This window comes from Ambystoma mexicanum, chromosome 7p (assembly GCF_040938575.1).
Source record: "Ambystoma mexicanum isolate Mex_15411 chromosome 7p, UKY_AmexF1_1, whole genome shotgun sequence".
NCBI lineage: Eukaryota > Metazoa > Chordata > Amphibia > Caudata > Ambystomatidae > Ambystoma > Ambystoma mexicanum.
The window spans coordinates 730,192,491-730,208,956 of NC_090939.1; positions in this window are offsets into that span (position 1 = coordinate 730,192,491).

Genomic DNA, 16,466 nt, shown 5'->3' on the forward strand with positions numbered 1-16,466 from the left:
TTACAGGCATCCTAGACCCCCTAAAGTCCAGAAAATGTTGGTGGGCCAAAATCTGTGTCAGAGAGCTCTGAATGTCCCAAAAACATTGTCAGCCTGAAAGGGGCATTAACTCGCATCCTAGACCACTGAAATTCCCAAAAATATTTTTGCCACGAAAAATGCATCATACACTCCTGAAAGTTCTGAAAATGTTAGCAGCCCAAAAATGCCTTAAAGTGCATCTTAGGCCTGAAAAAATGTAGAAAACTTTGGAGGTGGAAAAAAAGGGTTTAGGGGCATCCTAGACCCCCTAAACTCCAGAAAATGTTGGTGGGCCAAAATCGGTGTCAGAGAGCTCTGAATGTCCCAAAAACATTTGCAGCCTGAAAGGGGCATTAAGCCGCATCCTAGACCACTGAAATTTCCCAAAATATTTTTGGCATGAAAAATGCAACCTATACCCCTGAAGCTCAGAATATGTTAGCAGCCCAAAAAAGGCCTTAAAATGCATTTTGGGCGTGCAAAAATGTTGAAAACTTTGGAGGCCCAAAAAAGGGGTTACAGGCATCCTAGACCCCCGAAAAGTCCAGAAAATGATTGTCGCTCAAAAATGGTGTCAGAGAGCCCTGAATGTCCCAAAAACATTTGCAGCCTGAAAGGGGCATTAACCCGCATCCTAGACCACTGAAATGCCCAAAAATATTTTTGCCACAAAAAATGCATACTACACCCCTGAAAGTTCTGAAATGTTAGCAGCCCAAAAATGCCTTAATATGCATTTTAGGCCTGCAAAAATGTTGAAAACTTTGAAGGACCAAAAAAGGGGTTTACAGGCATCCTAGACCCCCTAAAGTCCAGAAAATGTTGGTGGGCCAAAATCTGTGTCAGAGAGCTCTGAATGTCCCAAAAACATTGTCAACCTGAAAGGGGCATTAACTCGCATCCTAGACCACTGAAATTCCCAAAAATATTTTTGCCACGAAAAATGCATCCTACACCCCTGAAAGCTCAGAATATGTTAGCAGCCCAAAAAAGGCCTTAAAATGCATTTTAGGCCTGCAAAAATGTTGAAAACTTTGAAGGACCAAAAAAGAGGTTTACAGGCATCCTAGACCCCCTAAAGTCCAGAAAATGTTGGTGGCCCAAAAATGGTGTCAGAGAGCCCTGAATGTCCCAAAAACATTTGCAGCCTCAAAGGGGCATTAACCCGCATCCTAGACCACTGAAATTCCCAAAAATATTTTTGGCACAAAAAATTCATACTACACCCCTGAAAGTTCTGAAAATGTTAGCAGCCCAAACATGCCTTAAAATGCATTTTAGGCCTGCAAAAATGTTGAAAACTTTGAAGGACCAAAAAAGGGGTTTACAGGCATCCTAGACCCCCTAAAGGCCAGAAAATGTTGGTGGCCCAAAAATGGTGTCAGAGAGCCCTGAATGTCCCAAAAACATTTGCAGAGTGAAACGGGCATTAACCTGCATCCTAGACCTCTGACATTCCCAAAAATATTTTTGGCACAAAAAATGAATACTACACCCATGAAGCTCAGAATATGTTAGCAGCCCAAAAAAGGCCTTAAAGTGCATCTTAGGCCTGCAAAAATGTAGAAAACTTTGGAGGTGGAAAAAAGGGGCTTAGAGGCATCCTAGACCCCCTAAAGTCCAGAAAATGGTTGTGGCCCAAAAATGGTGTCAGAGAGCCCTGAATGCTCCAAAAACATTTGCAGCCTCAAAGGGGCATTAACCCGCATCCTAGACCACTGAAATTCACAAAAATATTTTTGGCACAAAAAATGCATACTACACCCCTGAAAGTTCTGAAAATGTTAGCAGCCCAAAAATGCCTTAAAATGCATTTTAGGCCTGCAAAAATGTTGAAAACTTTGAAGGACCAAAAAAGGGGTTTACAGGCATCCTAGACCCCCTAAAGTCCAGAAAATGTTGGTGGGCCAAAATCTGTGTCAGAGAGCTCTGAATGTCCCAAAAACATTTGCAGCCTAAAAGGGGCATTAACCCGCATCCTAGACCACTGAAATTCCCAAAAATATTTTTGGCACGAAAAATGCATCCTACACCCATGAAGCTCAGAATATGTTAGCAGCCCAAAAAAGGCCTTAAAATGCATTTTAGGCCTGCAAAAATGTTGAAAACTTTGAAGAACCAAAAAAGGGGTTTACAGGCATCCTAGACCCCCTAAAGTCCAGAAAATGTTGGTGGCCCAAAAATGGTGTCAGAGAGCCCTGAATGCTCCAAATACATTTGCAGAGTGAAACGGGCATTAACCCGCATCCTAGACCACTGAAATTCCCAAAAATATTTTTGGCACAAAAAATGCATACTACACCCCTGAAAGTTCTGAAAATGTTAGCAGCCCAAAAATGCCTTAAAATGCATTTTAGGCCTGCAAACATGTTGAAAACTTTGAAGGACCAAAAAAGGGGTTTACAGGCATCCTAGACCCCTAAAGTCCAGAAAATGTTGGTGGGCCAAAATCTGTGTCAGAGAGCTCTGAATGTCCCAAAACATTTGCAGCCTGAAAGGGGCATTAACCCGCACCCTAGACCACTCAAACTCCAAAAAATATTTTTGGCACGAAAAATGCAACCTATACCCCTGAAGCTCAGAATATGTTAGCAGCCCAAAAAAGACCTTAAAATGCATTTTATGCCTGCAAAAATGTTGAAAACTTTGGAGGCCCAAAAAAGGGGTTTACAGGCATCCTAGACCCCCTAAAGTCCAGAAAATGTTGGTGGCCCGAAAATGGTGTCAGAGAGTCCTGAATGTCCCAAAAACATTTGCAGCCTGAAAGGGGCATTAACCCGCATCCTAGACCACTGAAATTCCCCAAAATATTTTTGGCATGAAAAATGCAACCTATACCCCTGAAGCTCAGAATATGTTAGCAGCCCAATTAAGGCCTTAAAATGCATTTTAGGCCTGCAAAAATGTTGAAAACTTTGAAGGACCAAAAAAGGGGTTTACAGGCATCCTAGACCCCCTAAAGTCCAGAAAATGTTGGTGGCCCAAAAATGGTGAAAGAGAGCCCTGAATGTCCCAAAAACATTTGCAGCCTCAAAGGGGCATTAACCCGCATCCTAGACCACTGAAATTCACAAAAATATTTTTGGCACAAAAAATGCATACTACACCCCTGAAAGTTCTGAAAATGTTAGCAGCCCAAAAATGCCTTAAAATGCATTTTAGGCCTGCAAAAATGTTGAAAACTTTGAAGGACCAAAAAAGGGGTTTACAGGCATCCTAGAGCCCCTAAAGTCCAGAAAATGTTGGTGGGCCAAAATCTGTGTCAGAGAGCTCTGAATGTCCCAAAAACATTGTCAGCCTGAAAGGGGCATTAACTCGCATCCTAGACCACTGAAATTCCCAAAAATATTTTTGGCACAAAAAATGAATACTACACCCATGAAGCTCAGAATATGTTAGCAGCCCAAAAAAGGCCTTAAAGTGCATCTTAGGCCTGCAAAAATGTAGAAAACATTGGAGGTGGAAAAAAGGGGTTTAGAGGCATCCTAGACCCCCTAAAGTCCAGAAAATGGTTGTGGCCCAGAAATGGTGTCAGAGAGCCCTGAATGTCCCAAAAACATTTGCAGCCTCAAAGGGGCATTAACCCGCATCCTAGACCACTGAAATTCCCAAAAATATTTTTGGCACGAAAAATGCAACCTATACCCCTGAAGCTCAGAATATGTTAGCAGCCCAAAAAAGACCTTAAAATGCATTTTATGCCTGCAAAAATGTTGAAAACTTTGGAGGCCCAAAAAAGGGGTTTACAGGCATCCTAGACCCCCTAAAGTCCAGAAAATGTTGGTGGCCCGAAAATGGTGTCAGAGAGTCCTGAATGTCCCAAAAACATTTGCAGCCTGAAAGGGGCATTAACCCGCATCCTAGACCACTGAAATTCCCCAAAATATTTTTGGCATGAAAAATGCAACCTATACCCCTGAAGCTCAGAATATGTTAGCAGCCCAATTAAGGCCTTAAAATGCATTTTAGGCCTGCAAAAATGTTGAAAACTTTGAAGGACCAAAAAAGGGGTTTACAGGCATCCTAGACCCCCTAAAGTCCAGAAAATGTTGGTGGCCCAAAAATGGTGAAAGAGAGCCCTGAATGTCCCAAAAACATTTGCAGCCTCAAAGGGGCATTAACCCGCATCCTAGACCACTGAAATTCACAAAAATATTTTTGGCACGAAAAATGCATCCTACACCCATGAAGCTCAGAATATGTTAGCAGCCCAAAAAAGGCCTTAAAATGCATTTTAGGCCTGCAAAAATGTTGAAAACTTTGAAGGGCCAAAAAGGGGTTTACAGGCATCCTAGACCCCCTAAAGTCCAGAAAATGTTGGTGGCCCAAAAATGGTGTCAGAGAGCCCTGAATGTCCCAAAAACATTTTCAGAGTGAAACGGGCATTAACACGCATCCGAGACCACTGAAATTCCCAAAAATATTTTTGGCATGAAAAATGCAACCTATACCCCTGAAGCTCAGAATATGTTAGCAGCCCAATTAAGGCCTTAAAATGCATTTTAGGCCTGCAAAAATGTTGAAAACTTTGAAGGACCAAAAAAGGGGTTTACAGGCATCCTAGACCCCCTAAAGTCCAGAAAATGTTGGTGGGCCAAAATCTGTGTCAGAGAGCTCTGAATGTCCCAAAAACATTGTCAGCCTGAAAGGGGCATTAACTCGCATCCTAGACCACTGAAATTCCCAAAAATATTTTTGCCACGAAAAATGCATCATACACTCCTGAAAGTTCTGAAAATGTTAGCAGCCCAAAAATGCCTTAAAGTGCATCTTAGGCCTGAAAAAATGTAGAAAACTTTGGAGGTGGAAAAAAAGGGTTTAGGGGCATCCTAGACCCCCTAAACTCCAGAAAATGTTGGTGGGCCAAAATCGGTGTCAGAGAGCTCTGAATGTCCCAAAACATTTGCAGCCTGAAAGGGGCATTAACCCGCACCCTAGACCACTCAAACTCCAAAAAATATTTTTGGCACGAAAAATGCAACCTATACCCCTGAAGCTCAGAATATGTTAGCAGCCCAAAAAAGACCTTAAAATGCATTTTATGCCTGCAAAAATGTTGAAAACTTTGGAGGCCCAAAAAAGGGGTTTACAGGCATCCTAAACCCCCTAAAGTCCAGAAAATGTTGGTGGCCCGAAAATGGTGTCAGAGAGTCCTGAATGTCCCAAAAACATTTGCAGCCTGAAAGGGGCATTAACCCGCATCCTAGACCACTGAAATTCCCCAAAATATTTTTGGCATGAAAAATGCAACCTATACCCCTGAAGCTCAGAATATGTTAGCAGCCCAATTAAGGCCTTAAAATGCATTTTAGGCCTGCAAAAATGTTGAAAACTTTGAAGGACCAAAAAAGGGGTTTACAGGCATCCTAGACCCCCTAAAGTCCAGAAAATGTTGGTGGCCCAAAAATGGTGAAAGAGAGCCCTGAATGTCCCAAAAACATTTGCAGCCTCAAAGGGGCATTAACCCGCATCCTAGACCACTGAAATTCACAAAAATATTTTTGGCACAAAAAATGCATACTACACCCCTGAAAGTTCTGAAAATGTTAGCAGCCCAAAAATGCCTTAAAATGCATTTTAGGCCTGCAAAAATGTTGAAAACTTTGAAGGACCAAAAAAGGGGTTTACAGGCATCCTAGACCCCCTAAAGTCCAGAAAATGTTGGTGGGCCAAAATCTGTGTCAGAGAGCTCTGAATGTCCCAAAAACATTGTCAGCCTGAAAGGGGCATTAACTCGCATCCTAGACCACTGAAATTCCCAAAAATATTTTTGCCACGAAAAATGCATCCTACACCCCTGAAAGCTCAGAATATGTTAGCAGCCCAAAAAAGGCCTTAAAATGCATTTTAGGCCTGCAAAAATGTTGAAAACTTTGAAGGACCAAAAAAGAGGTTTACAGGCATCCTAGACCCCATAAGTCCAGAAAATGTTGGTGGCCCAAAAATGGTGTCAGAGAGCCCTGAATGTCCCAATAACATTTGCAGAGTGAAACGGGCATTAACCCGCATCCTAGACCTCTGACATTCCCAAAAATATTTTTGGCACAAAAAATGAATACTACACCCATGAAGCTCAGAATATGTTAGCAGCCCAAAAAAGGCCTTAAAGTGCATCTTAGGCCTGCAAAAATGTAGAAAACATTGGAGGTGGAAAAAAGGGGTTTAGAGGCATCCTAGACCCCCTAAAGTCCAGAAAATGGTTGTGGCCCAGAAATGGTGTCAGAGAGCCCTGAATGTCCCAAAAACATTTGCAGCCTCAAAGGGGCATTAACCCGCATCCTAGACCACTGAAATTCCCAAAAATATTTTTGGCACGAAAAATGCATCCTACACCCATGAAGCTCAGAATATGTTAGCAGCCCAAAAAAGGCCTTAAAATGCATTTTAGGCCTGCAAAAATGTTGAAAACTTTGAAGGGCCAAAAAGGGGTTTACAGGCATCCTAGACCCCCTAAAGTCCAGAAAATGTTGGTGGCCCAAAAATGGTGTCAGAGAGCCCTGAATGTCCCAAAAACATGTTCAGAGTGAAACGGGCATTAACACGCATCCGAGACCACTGAAATTCCCAAAAATATTTTTGGCATGAAAAATGCAACCTATACCCCTGAAGCTCAGAATATGTTAGCAGCCCAATTAAGGCCTTAAAATGCATTTTAGGCCTGCAAAAATGTTGAAAACTTTGAAGGACCAAAAAAGGGGTTTACAGGCATCCTAGACCCCCTAAAGTCCAGAAAATGTTGGTGGGCCAAAATCTGTGTCAGAGAGCTCTGAATGTCCCAAAAACATTGTCAGCCTGAAAGGGGCATTAACTCGCATCCTAGACCACTGAAATTCCCAAAAATATTTTTGCCACGAAAAATGCATCATACACTCCTGAAAGTTCTGAAAATGTTAGCAGCCCAAAAATGCCTTAAAGTGCATCTTAGGCCTGAAAAAATGTAGAAAACTTTGGAGGTGGAAAAAAAGGGTTTAGGGGCATCCTAGACCCCCTAAACTCCAGAAAATGTTGGTGGGCCAAAATCGGTGTCAGAGAGCTCTGAATGTCCCAAAAACATTTGCAGCCTGAAAGGGGCATTAAGCCGCATCCTAGACCACTGAAATTTCCCAAAATATTTTTGGCATGAAAAATGCAACCTATACCCCTGAAGCTCAGAATATGTTAGCAGCCCAAAAAAGGCCTTAAAATGCATTTTGGGCGTGCAAAAATGTTGAAAACTTTGGAGGCCCAAAAAAGGGGTTACAGGCATCCTAGACCCCCGAAAAGTCCAGAAAATGATTGTCGCTCAAAAATGGTGTCAGAGAGCCCTGAATGTCCCAAAAACATTTGCAGCCTGAAAGGGGCATTAACCCGCATCCTAGACCACTGAAATGCCCAAAAATATTTTTGCCACAAAAAATGCATACTACACCCCTGAAAGTTCTGAAAATGTTAGCAGCCCAAAAATGCCTTAATATGCATTTTAGGCCTGCAAAAATGTTGAAAACTTTGAAGGACCAAAAAAGGGGTTTACAGGCATCCTAGACCCCCTAAAGTCCAGAAAATGTTGGTGGGCCAAAATCTGTGTCAGAGAGCTCTGAATGTCCCAAAAACATTGTCAACCTGAAAGGGGCATTAACCCGCATCCTAGACCACTGAAATTCCCAAAAATATTTTTGCCACGAAAAATGCATCCTACACCCCTGAAAGCTCAGAATATGTTAGCAGCCCAAAAAAGGCCTTAAAATGCATTTTAGGCCTGCAAAAATGTTGAAAACTTTGAAGGACCAAAAAAGAGGTTTACAGGCATCCTAGACCCCCTAAAGTCCAGAAAATGTTGGTGGCCCAAAAATGGTGTCAGAGAGCCCTGAATGTCCCAAAAACATTTGCAGCCTCAAAGGGGCATTAACCCGCATCCTAGACCACTGAAATTCCCAAAAATATTTTTGGCACAAAAAATGCATACTACACCCCTGAAAGTTCTGAAAATGTTAGCAGCCCAAACATGCCTTAAAATGCATTTTAGGCCTGCAAAAATGTTGAAAACTTTGAAGGACCAAAAAAGGGGTTTACAGGCATCCTAGACCCCCTAAAGTCCAGAAAATGTTGGTGGCCCAAAAATGGTGTCAGAGAGCCCTGAATGTCCCAAAAACATTTGCAGAGTGAAACGGGCATTAACCTGCATCCTAGACCTCTGACATTCCCAAAAATATTTTTGGCACAAAAAATGAATACTACACCCATGAAGCTCAGAATATGTTAGCAGCCCAAAAAAGGCCTTAAAGTGCATCTTAGGCCTGCAAAAATGTAGAAAACTTTGGAGGTGGAAAAAAGGAGCTTAGAGGCATCCTAGACCCCCTAAAGTCCAGAAAATGGTTGTGGCCCAAAAATGGTGTCAGAGCCCTGAATGCTCCAAAAACATTTGCAGCCTCAAAGGGGCATTAACCCGCATCCTAGACCACTGAAATTCACAAAAATATTTTTGGCACAAAAAATGCATACTACACCCCTGAAAGTTCTGAAAATGTTAGCAGCCCAAAAATGCATTTTAGGCCTGCAAAAATGTTGAAAACTTTGAAGGACCAAAAAAGGGGTTTACAGGCATCCTAGACCCCCTAAAGTCCAGAAAATGTTGGTGGGCCAAAATCTGTGTCAGAGAGCTCTGAATGTCCCAAAAACATTTGCAGCCTCAAAGGGGCATTAACCCGCATCCTAGACCACTGAAATTCCCAAAAATATTTTTGGCACGAAAAATGCATCCTACATCCCTGAAGCTCAGAATATGTTAGCAGCCCAAAAAAGGCCTTAAAATGCATTTTAGGCCTGCAAAAATGTTGAAAATTTTGAAGAACCAAAAAAGGGGTTTACAGGCATCCTAGACCCCCTAAAGTCCAGAAAATGTTGGTGGCCCAAAAATGGTGTCAGAGAGCCCTGAATGCTCCAAAAACATTTGCAGAGTGAAACGGGCATTAACCCGCATCCTAGACCACTGAAATTCCCAAAAATATTTTTGGCACAAAAAATGCATACTACACCCCTGAAATTCTGAAAATGTTAGCAGCCCAAAAATGCCTTAAAATGCATTTTAGGCCTGCAAACATGTTGAAAACTTTGAAGGACCAAAAAAGGGGTTTACAGGCATCCTAGACCCCTAAAGTCCAGAAAATGTTGGTGGGCCAAAATCTGTGTCAGAGAGCTCTGAATGTCCCAAAACATTTGCAGCCTGAAAGGGGCATTAACCCGCACCCTAGACCACTCAAACTCCAAAAAATATTTTTGGCACGAAAAATGCAACCTATACCCCTGAAGCTCAGAATATGTTAGCAGCCCAAAAAAGACCTTAAAATGCATTTTATGCCTGCAAAAATGTTGAAAACTTTGGAGGCCCAAAAAAGGGGTTTACAGGCATCCTAGACCCCCTAAAGTCCAGAAAATGTTGGTGGCCCGAAAATGGTGTCAGAGAGTCCTGAATGTCCCAAAAACATTTGCAGCCTGAAAGGGGCATTAACCCGCATCCTAGACCACTGAAATTCCCCAAAATATTTTTGGCATGAAAAATGCAACCTATACCCCTGAAGCTCAGAATATGTTAGCAGCCCAATTAAGGCCTTAAAATGCATTTTAGGCCTGCAAAAATGTTGAAAACTTTGAAGGACCAAAAAAGGGGTTTACAGGCATCCTAGACCCCCTAAAGTCCAGAAAATGTTGGTGGCCCAAAAATGGTGAAAGAGAGCCCTGAATGTCCCAAAAACATTTGCAGCCTCAAAGGGGCATTAACCCGCATCCTAGACCACTGAAATTCACAAAAATATTTTTGGCACAAAAAATGCATACTACACCCCTGAACGTTCTGAAAATGTTAGCAGCCCAAAAATGCCTTAAAATGCATTTTAGGCCTGCAAAAATGTTGAAAACTTTGAATGACCAAAAAAGGGGTTTACAGGCATCCTAGACCCCTTAAAGTCCAGAAAATGTTGGTGGGCCAAAATCTGTGTCAGAGAGCTCTGAATGTCCCAAAAACATTTGCAGCCTCAAAGGGGCATTAACCCGCATCCTAGACCACTGCAATTCCCAAAAATATTTTTGGCACGAAAAATACATCCTACACCCATGAAGCTCAGAATATGTTAGCAGCCCAAAAAAGGCCTTAAAATGCATTTTAGGCCTGCAAAAATGTTGAAAACTTTGAAGAACCAAAAAAGGGGTTTACAGGCATCCTAGACCCCCTAAAGTCCAGAAAATGTTGGTGGCCCAAAAATGGTGTCAGAGAGCCTTGAATGTCCCAAAAACATTTGCAGCCTGAAAGGGGCAAACCCGCATCCTAGACCACTGAAATGCCCAAAAATATTTTTGCCACAAAAAATGCATACTACACCCCTGAATGTTCTGAAAATGTTAGCAGCCCAAAAATGCCTTAAAATGCATTTTAGGCCTGCAAAAATGTTGAAAACTTTGAAGGACCAAAAAAGGGGTTTACAGGCATCCTAGACCCCTAAAGTCCAGAAAATGTTGGTGGGCCAAAATCTGTGTCAGAGAGCTCTGAATGTCCCAAAACATTTGCAGCCTGAAGGGGGCATTAACCCGCATCCTAGACCACTGAAACTCCAAAAAATATTTTTGGCACGATAAAATGCAACCTATACCCCTGAAGCTCAGAATATGTTAGCAGCCCAAAAAAGACCTTAAAATGCATTTTATGCCTGCAAAAATGTTGAAAACTTTGGAGGCCCAAAGAAGGGGTTTACAGGCATCCTAGACCCCCTAAAGTCCAGAAAATGTTGGTGGGCCAAAATCTGTGTCAGAGAGCTCTGAATGTCCCAATAACATTTGCAGAGTGAAACGGGCATTAACCCGCATCCTAAACCTCTGACATTCCCAAAAATATTTTTGGCACAAAAAATGCATACTACACCCCTGAAAGTTCTGAAAATGTTAGCAGCCCAAAAATGCCTTAAAATGCATTTTAGGCCTGCAAACATGTTGAAAACTTTGAAGGACCAAAAAAGGGGTTTACAGGCATCCTAGACCCCTAAAGTCCAGAAAATGTTGGTGGGCCAAAATCTGTGTCAGAGAGCTCTGAATGTCCCAAAAACATTTGCAGAGTGAAACGGGCATTAACCCACATCCTAGACCACTGAAATTTCCCAAAATATTTTTGGCACAAAAAATGCATACTACACCCCTGAAAGTTCTGAAAATGTTAGCAGCCCAAAAATGCCTTAAAGTGCATCTTAGGCCTGCAAAAATATAGAAAACTTTGGAGGTGGAAAAAAGGGGTTTACAGGCATCCTAGACCCCCTAAAGTCCAGAAAATGTTGGTGGCCCAAAAACAGTGTCAGAGAGCTCTGAATGTCCCAAACAGATTTGCAGCCTGAAAGGGGCATTAAGTCGCATCCTAGACCACTGAAATTCCCCAAAATATTTTTGGCACAAAAAATTCATCCTACAACCCTGAAAGATCAGAAAATGTTGGCAGCTCAAAAAAAGGACTTAAAATGCTTCTTAGGCCTGCACAAATGTTGAAAACTTTGGAGGTCGAAAAAAGGGGTTTACAGGCATCCTAGACCCCCTAAAGTCCAGAAAATGTTGGTGGGCCAAAATCTGTGTCAGAGAGCTCTGAATGTCCCAAAAACATTGTCAGCCTGAAAGGGGCATTAACTCGCATCCTAGACCACTGAAATTCCCAAAAATATTTTGGCACGAAAAATGCATCCTACACCCCTAAGGCTCAGAATATGTTAGCAGCCCAAAAAAGGCTTTAAAATGCATTTTAAGCCTGCAAAAATGTTGAAAACTTTGGAGGCCCAAAAAAGGAGTTTACAGGCATCCTAGACCCCCTAAACCCCCTAAAGTCCAGAAAATGTTGGTGGCCCAAAAATTGTGTCAGAGAGCCCTGAATGTCCCAAAAACATTTGCAGAGTGAAACGGGCATTAACACGCATCCTAGACCACTGAAATTCCCAAAAATATTTTTGGCACAAAAAAATGCATACTACACCCCTGAAAGTTCTGAAAATGTTAGCAGCCCAAAAATGCCTTAAAATGCATTTTAGGCCTGCAAAAATGTTTAAAACTTTGAAGGACCAAAAAAGTGGTTTACAGGCATCCTAGACCCCCTAAAGTCCAGAAAATGTTGGTGGGCCAAAATCTGTGTCAGAGAGCTCTGAATGTCCCAAAAACATTGTCAGCCTGAAAGGGGCATTAACTCGCATCCTAGACCACTGAAATTCCCAAAAATATTTTTGCCACGAAAAATGCATCCTACACCCCTGAAAGCTCAGAATATGTTAGCAGCCCAAAAAAGGCCTTAAAATGCATTTTAGGCCTGCAAAAATGTTGAAAACTTTGAAGGACCAAAAAAGAGGTTTACAGGCATCCTAGACCCCCTAAAGTCCAGAAAATGTTGGTGGCCCAAAAATGGTGTCAGAGAGCCCTGAATGTCCCAAAAACATTTGCAGAGTGAAACGGGCATTAACCCGCATCCTAGACCTCTGACATTCCCAAAAATATTTTTGGCACAAAAAATGAATACTACACCCATGAAGCTCAGAATATGTTAGCAGCCCAAAAAAGGCCTTAAAGTGCATCTTAGGCCTGCAAAAATGTAGAAAACTTTGGAGGTGGAAAAAGGGGCTTAGAGGCATCCTAGACGCCCTAAAGTCCAGAAAATGGTTGTGGCCCAAAAATGGTGTCAGAGAGCCCTGAATGCTCCAAAAACATTTGCAGCTTCAAAGGGGCATTAACCCGCATCCTAGACCACTGAAATTCCCAAAAATATTTTTGGCACAAAAAATGCATACTACACCCCTGAAAGTTCTGAAAATGTTAGCAGCCCAAAAATGCCTTAAAATGCATTTTAGGCCTGCAAAAATGTTGAAAACTTTGAAGGACCAAAAAAGGGGTTTACAGGCATCCTAGACCCCCTAAAGTCCAGAAAATGTTGGTGGGCCAAAATCTGTGTCAGAGAGCTCTGAATGTCCCAAAAACATTTGCAGCCTCAAAGGGGCATTAACCCGCATCCTAGACCACTGAAATTCCCAAAAATATTTTTGGCACGAAAAATGCATCCTACACCCATGAAGCTCAGAATATGTTAGCAGCCCAAAAAAGGCCTTAAAATGCATTTTAGGCCTGCAAAAATGTTGAAAACTTTGAAGAACCAAAAAAGGGGTTTACAGGCATCCTAGACCCCCTAAAGTCCAGAAAATGTTGGTGGCCCAAAAATGGTGTCAGAGAGCCCTGAATGTCCCAATAACATTTGCAGAGTGAAACGGGCATTAACCCGCATCCTAAACCTCTGACATTCCCAAAAATATTTTTGGCACAAAAAATGCATACTACACCCCTGAAAGTTCTGAAAATGTTAGCAGCCCAAAAATGCCTTAAAATGCATTTTGGGCCTGCAAACATGTTGAAAACTTTGAAGGACCAAAAAAGGGGTTTACAGGCATCCTAGACCCCTAAAGTCCAGAAAATGTTGGTGGGCCAAATCTGTGTCAGAGAGCTCTGAATGTCCCAAAACATTTGCAGCCTGAAAGGGGCATTAACCCGCACCCTAGACCACTCAAACTCCAAAAAATATTTTTGGCACGAAAAATGCAACCTATACCCCTGAAGCTCAGAATATGTTAGCAGCCCAAAAAAGACCTTAAAATGCATTTTATGCCTGCAAAAATGTTGAAAACTTTGGAGGCCCAAAAAAGGGGTTTACAGGCATCCTAGACCCCCTAAAGTCCAGAAAATGTTGGTGGCCCGAAAATGGTGTCAGAGAGTCCTGAATGTCCCAAAAACATTTGCAGCCTGAAAGGGGCATTAACCCGCATCCTAGACCACTGAAATTCCCCAAAATATTTTTGGCATGAAAAATGCAACCTATACCCCTGAAGCTCAGAATATGTTAGCAGCCCAATTAAGGCCTTAAAATGCATTTTAGGCCTGCAAAAATGTTGAAAACTTTGAAGGACCAAAAAAGGGGTTTACAGGCATCCTAGACCCCCTAAAGTCCAGAAAATGTTGGTGGCCCAAAAATGGTGAAAGAGAGCCCTGAATGTCCCAAAAACATTTGCAGCCTCAAAGGGGCATTAACCCGCATCCTAGACCACTGAAATTCACAAAAATATTTTTGGCACAAAAAATGCATACTACACCCCTGAAAGTTCTGAAAATGTTAGCAGCCCAAAAATGCCTTAAAATGCATTTTAGGCCTGCAAAAATGTTGAAAACTTTGAAGGACCAAAAAAGGGGTTTACAGGCATCCTAGACCCCCTAAAGTCCAGAAAATGTTGGTGGGCCAAAATCTGTGTCAGAGAGCTCTGAATGTCCCAAAAACATTTGCAGCCTCAAAGGGGCATTAACCCGCATCCTAGACCACTGCAATTCCCAAAAATATTTTTGGCACGAAAAATACATCCTACACCCATGAAGCTCAGAATATGTTAGCAGCCCAAAAAAGGCCTTAAAATGCATTTTAGGCCTGCAAAAATGTTGAAAACTTTGAAGAACCAAAAAAGGGGTTTACAGGCATCCTAGACCCCCTTAAGTCCAGAAAATGTTGGTGGCCCAAAAATGGTGTCAGAGAGCCTTGAATGTCCCAAAAACATTTGCAGCCTGAAAGGGGCAAACCCGCATCCTAGACCACTGAAATGCCCAAAAATATTTTTGCCACAAAAAATGCATACTACACCCCTGAATGTTCTGAAAATGTTAGCAGCCCAAAAATGCCTTAAAATGCATTTTAGGCCTGCAAAAATGTTGAAAACTTTGAAGGACCAAAAAAGGGGTTTACAGGCATCCTAGACCCCCTAAAGTCCAGAAAATGTTGGTGGGCCAAAATCTGTGTCAGAGAGCTCTGAATGTCCCAAAAACATTGTCAGCCTGAAAGGGGCATTAACTCGCATCCTAGACCACTGAAATTCCCAAAAATATTTTTGCCACGAAAAATGCATCCTACACCCCTGAAAGCTCAGAATATGTTAGCAGCCCAAAAAAGGCCTTAAAATGCATTTTAGGCCTGCAAAAATGTTGAAAACGTTGAAGGACCAAAAAAGAGGTTTACAGGCATCCTAGACCCCCTAAAGTCCAGAAAATGTTGGTGGCCCAAAAATGGTGTCAGAGAGCCCTGAATGTCCCAATAACATTTGCAGAGTGAAACGGGCATTAACCCGCATCCTAAACCTCTGACATTCCCAAAAATATTTTTGGCACAAAAAATGCATACTACACCCCTGAAAGTTCTGAAAATGTTAGCAGCCCAAAAATGCCTTAAAATGCATTGTAGGCCTGCAAACATGTTGAAAACTTTGAAGGACCAAAAAAGGGGTTTACAGGCATCCTAGACCCCTAAAGTCCAGAAAATGTTGGTGGGCCAAAATCTGTGTCAGAGAGCTCTGAATGTCCCAAAACATTTGCAGCCTGAAGGGGGCATTAACCCGCATCCTAGACCACTGAAACTCCAAAAAATATTTTTGGCACGAAAAATGCAACCTATACCCCTGAAGCTCAGAATATGTTAGCAGCCCAAAAAAGACCTTAAAATGCATTTTATGCCTGCAAAAATGTTGAAAACTTTGGAGGCCCAAAGAAGGGGTTTACAGGCATCCTAGACCCCCTAAAGTCCAGAAAATGTTGGTGGGCCAAAATCTGTGTCAGAGAGCTCTGAATGCCCCAAAAACATTTGCAGAGTGAAACGGGCATTAACCCACATCCTAGACCACTGAAATTCCCAAAAATATTTTTGGCACAAAAAATGCATACTACACCCCTGAAAGTTCTGAAAATGTTAGCAGCCCAAAAATGCCTTAAAGTGCATCTTAGGCCTGCAAAAATATAGAAAACTTTGGAGGTGGAAAAAAGGGGTTTACAGGCATCCTAGACCCCCTAAAGTCCAGAAAATGTTGGTGGCCCAAAAACAGTGTCAGAGAGCTCTGAATGTCCCAAACAGATTTGCAGCCTGAAAGGGGCATTAAGTCGCATCCTAGACCACTGAAATTCCCCAAAATATTTTTGGCACAAAAAATTCATCCTACAACCCTGAAAGATCAGAAAATGTTGGCAGCTCAAAAAAAGGACTTAAAATGCTTCTTAGGCCTGCACAAATGTTGAAAACTTTGGAGGTCGAAAAAAGGGGTTTACAGGCATCCTAGACCCCCTAAAGTCCAGAAAATGTTGGTGGGCCAAAATCTGTGTCAGAGAGCTCTGAATGTCCCAAAAACATTGTCAGCCTGAAAGGCCCATTAACTCGCATCCTAGACCACTGAAATTCCCAAAAATATTTTGGCACGAAAAATGCATCCTACACCCCTAAGGCTCAGAATATGTTAGCAGCCCAAAAAAGGCTTTAAAATGCATTTTAAGCCTGCAAAAATGTTGAAAACTTTGGAGGCCCAAAAAAGGGGTTTACAGGCATCCTAGACCCCCTAAAGTCCAGAAAATGTTGGTGGCCCAAAAATGGTGTCAGAGAGCCCTGAATG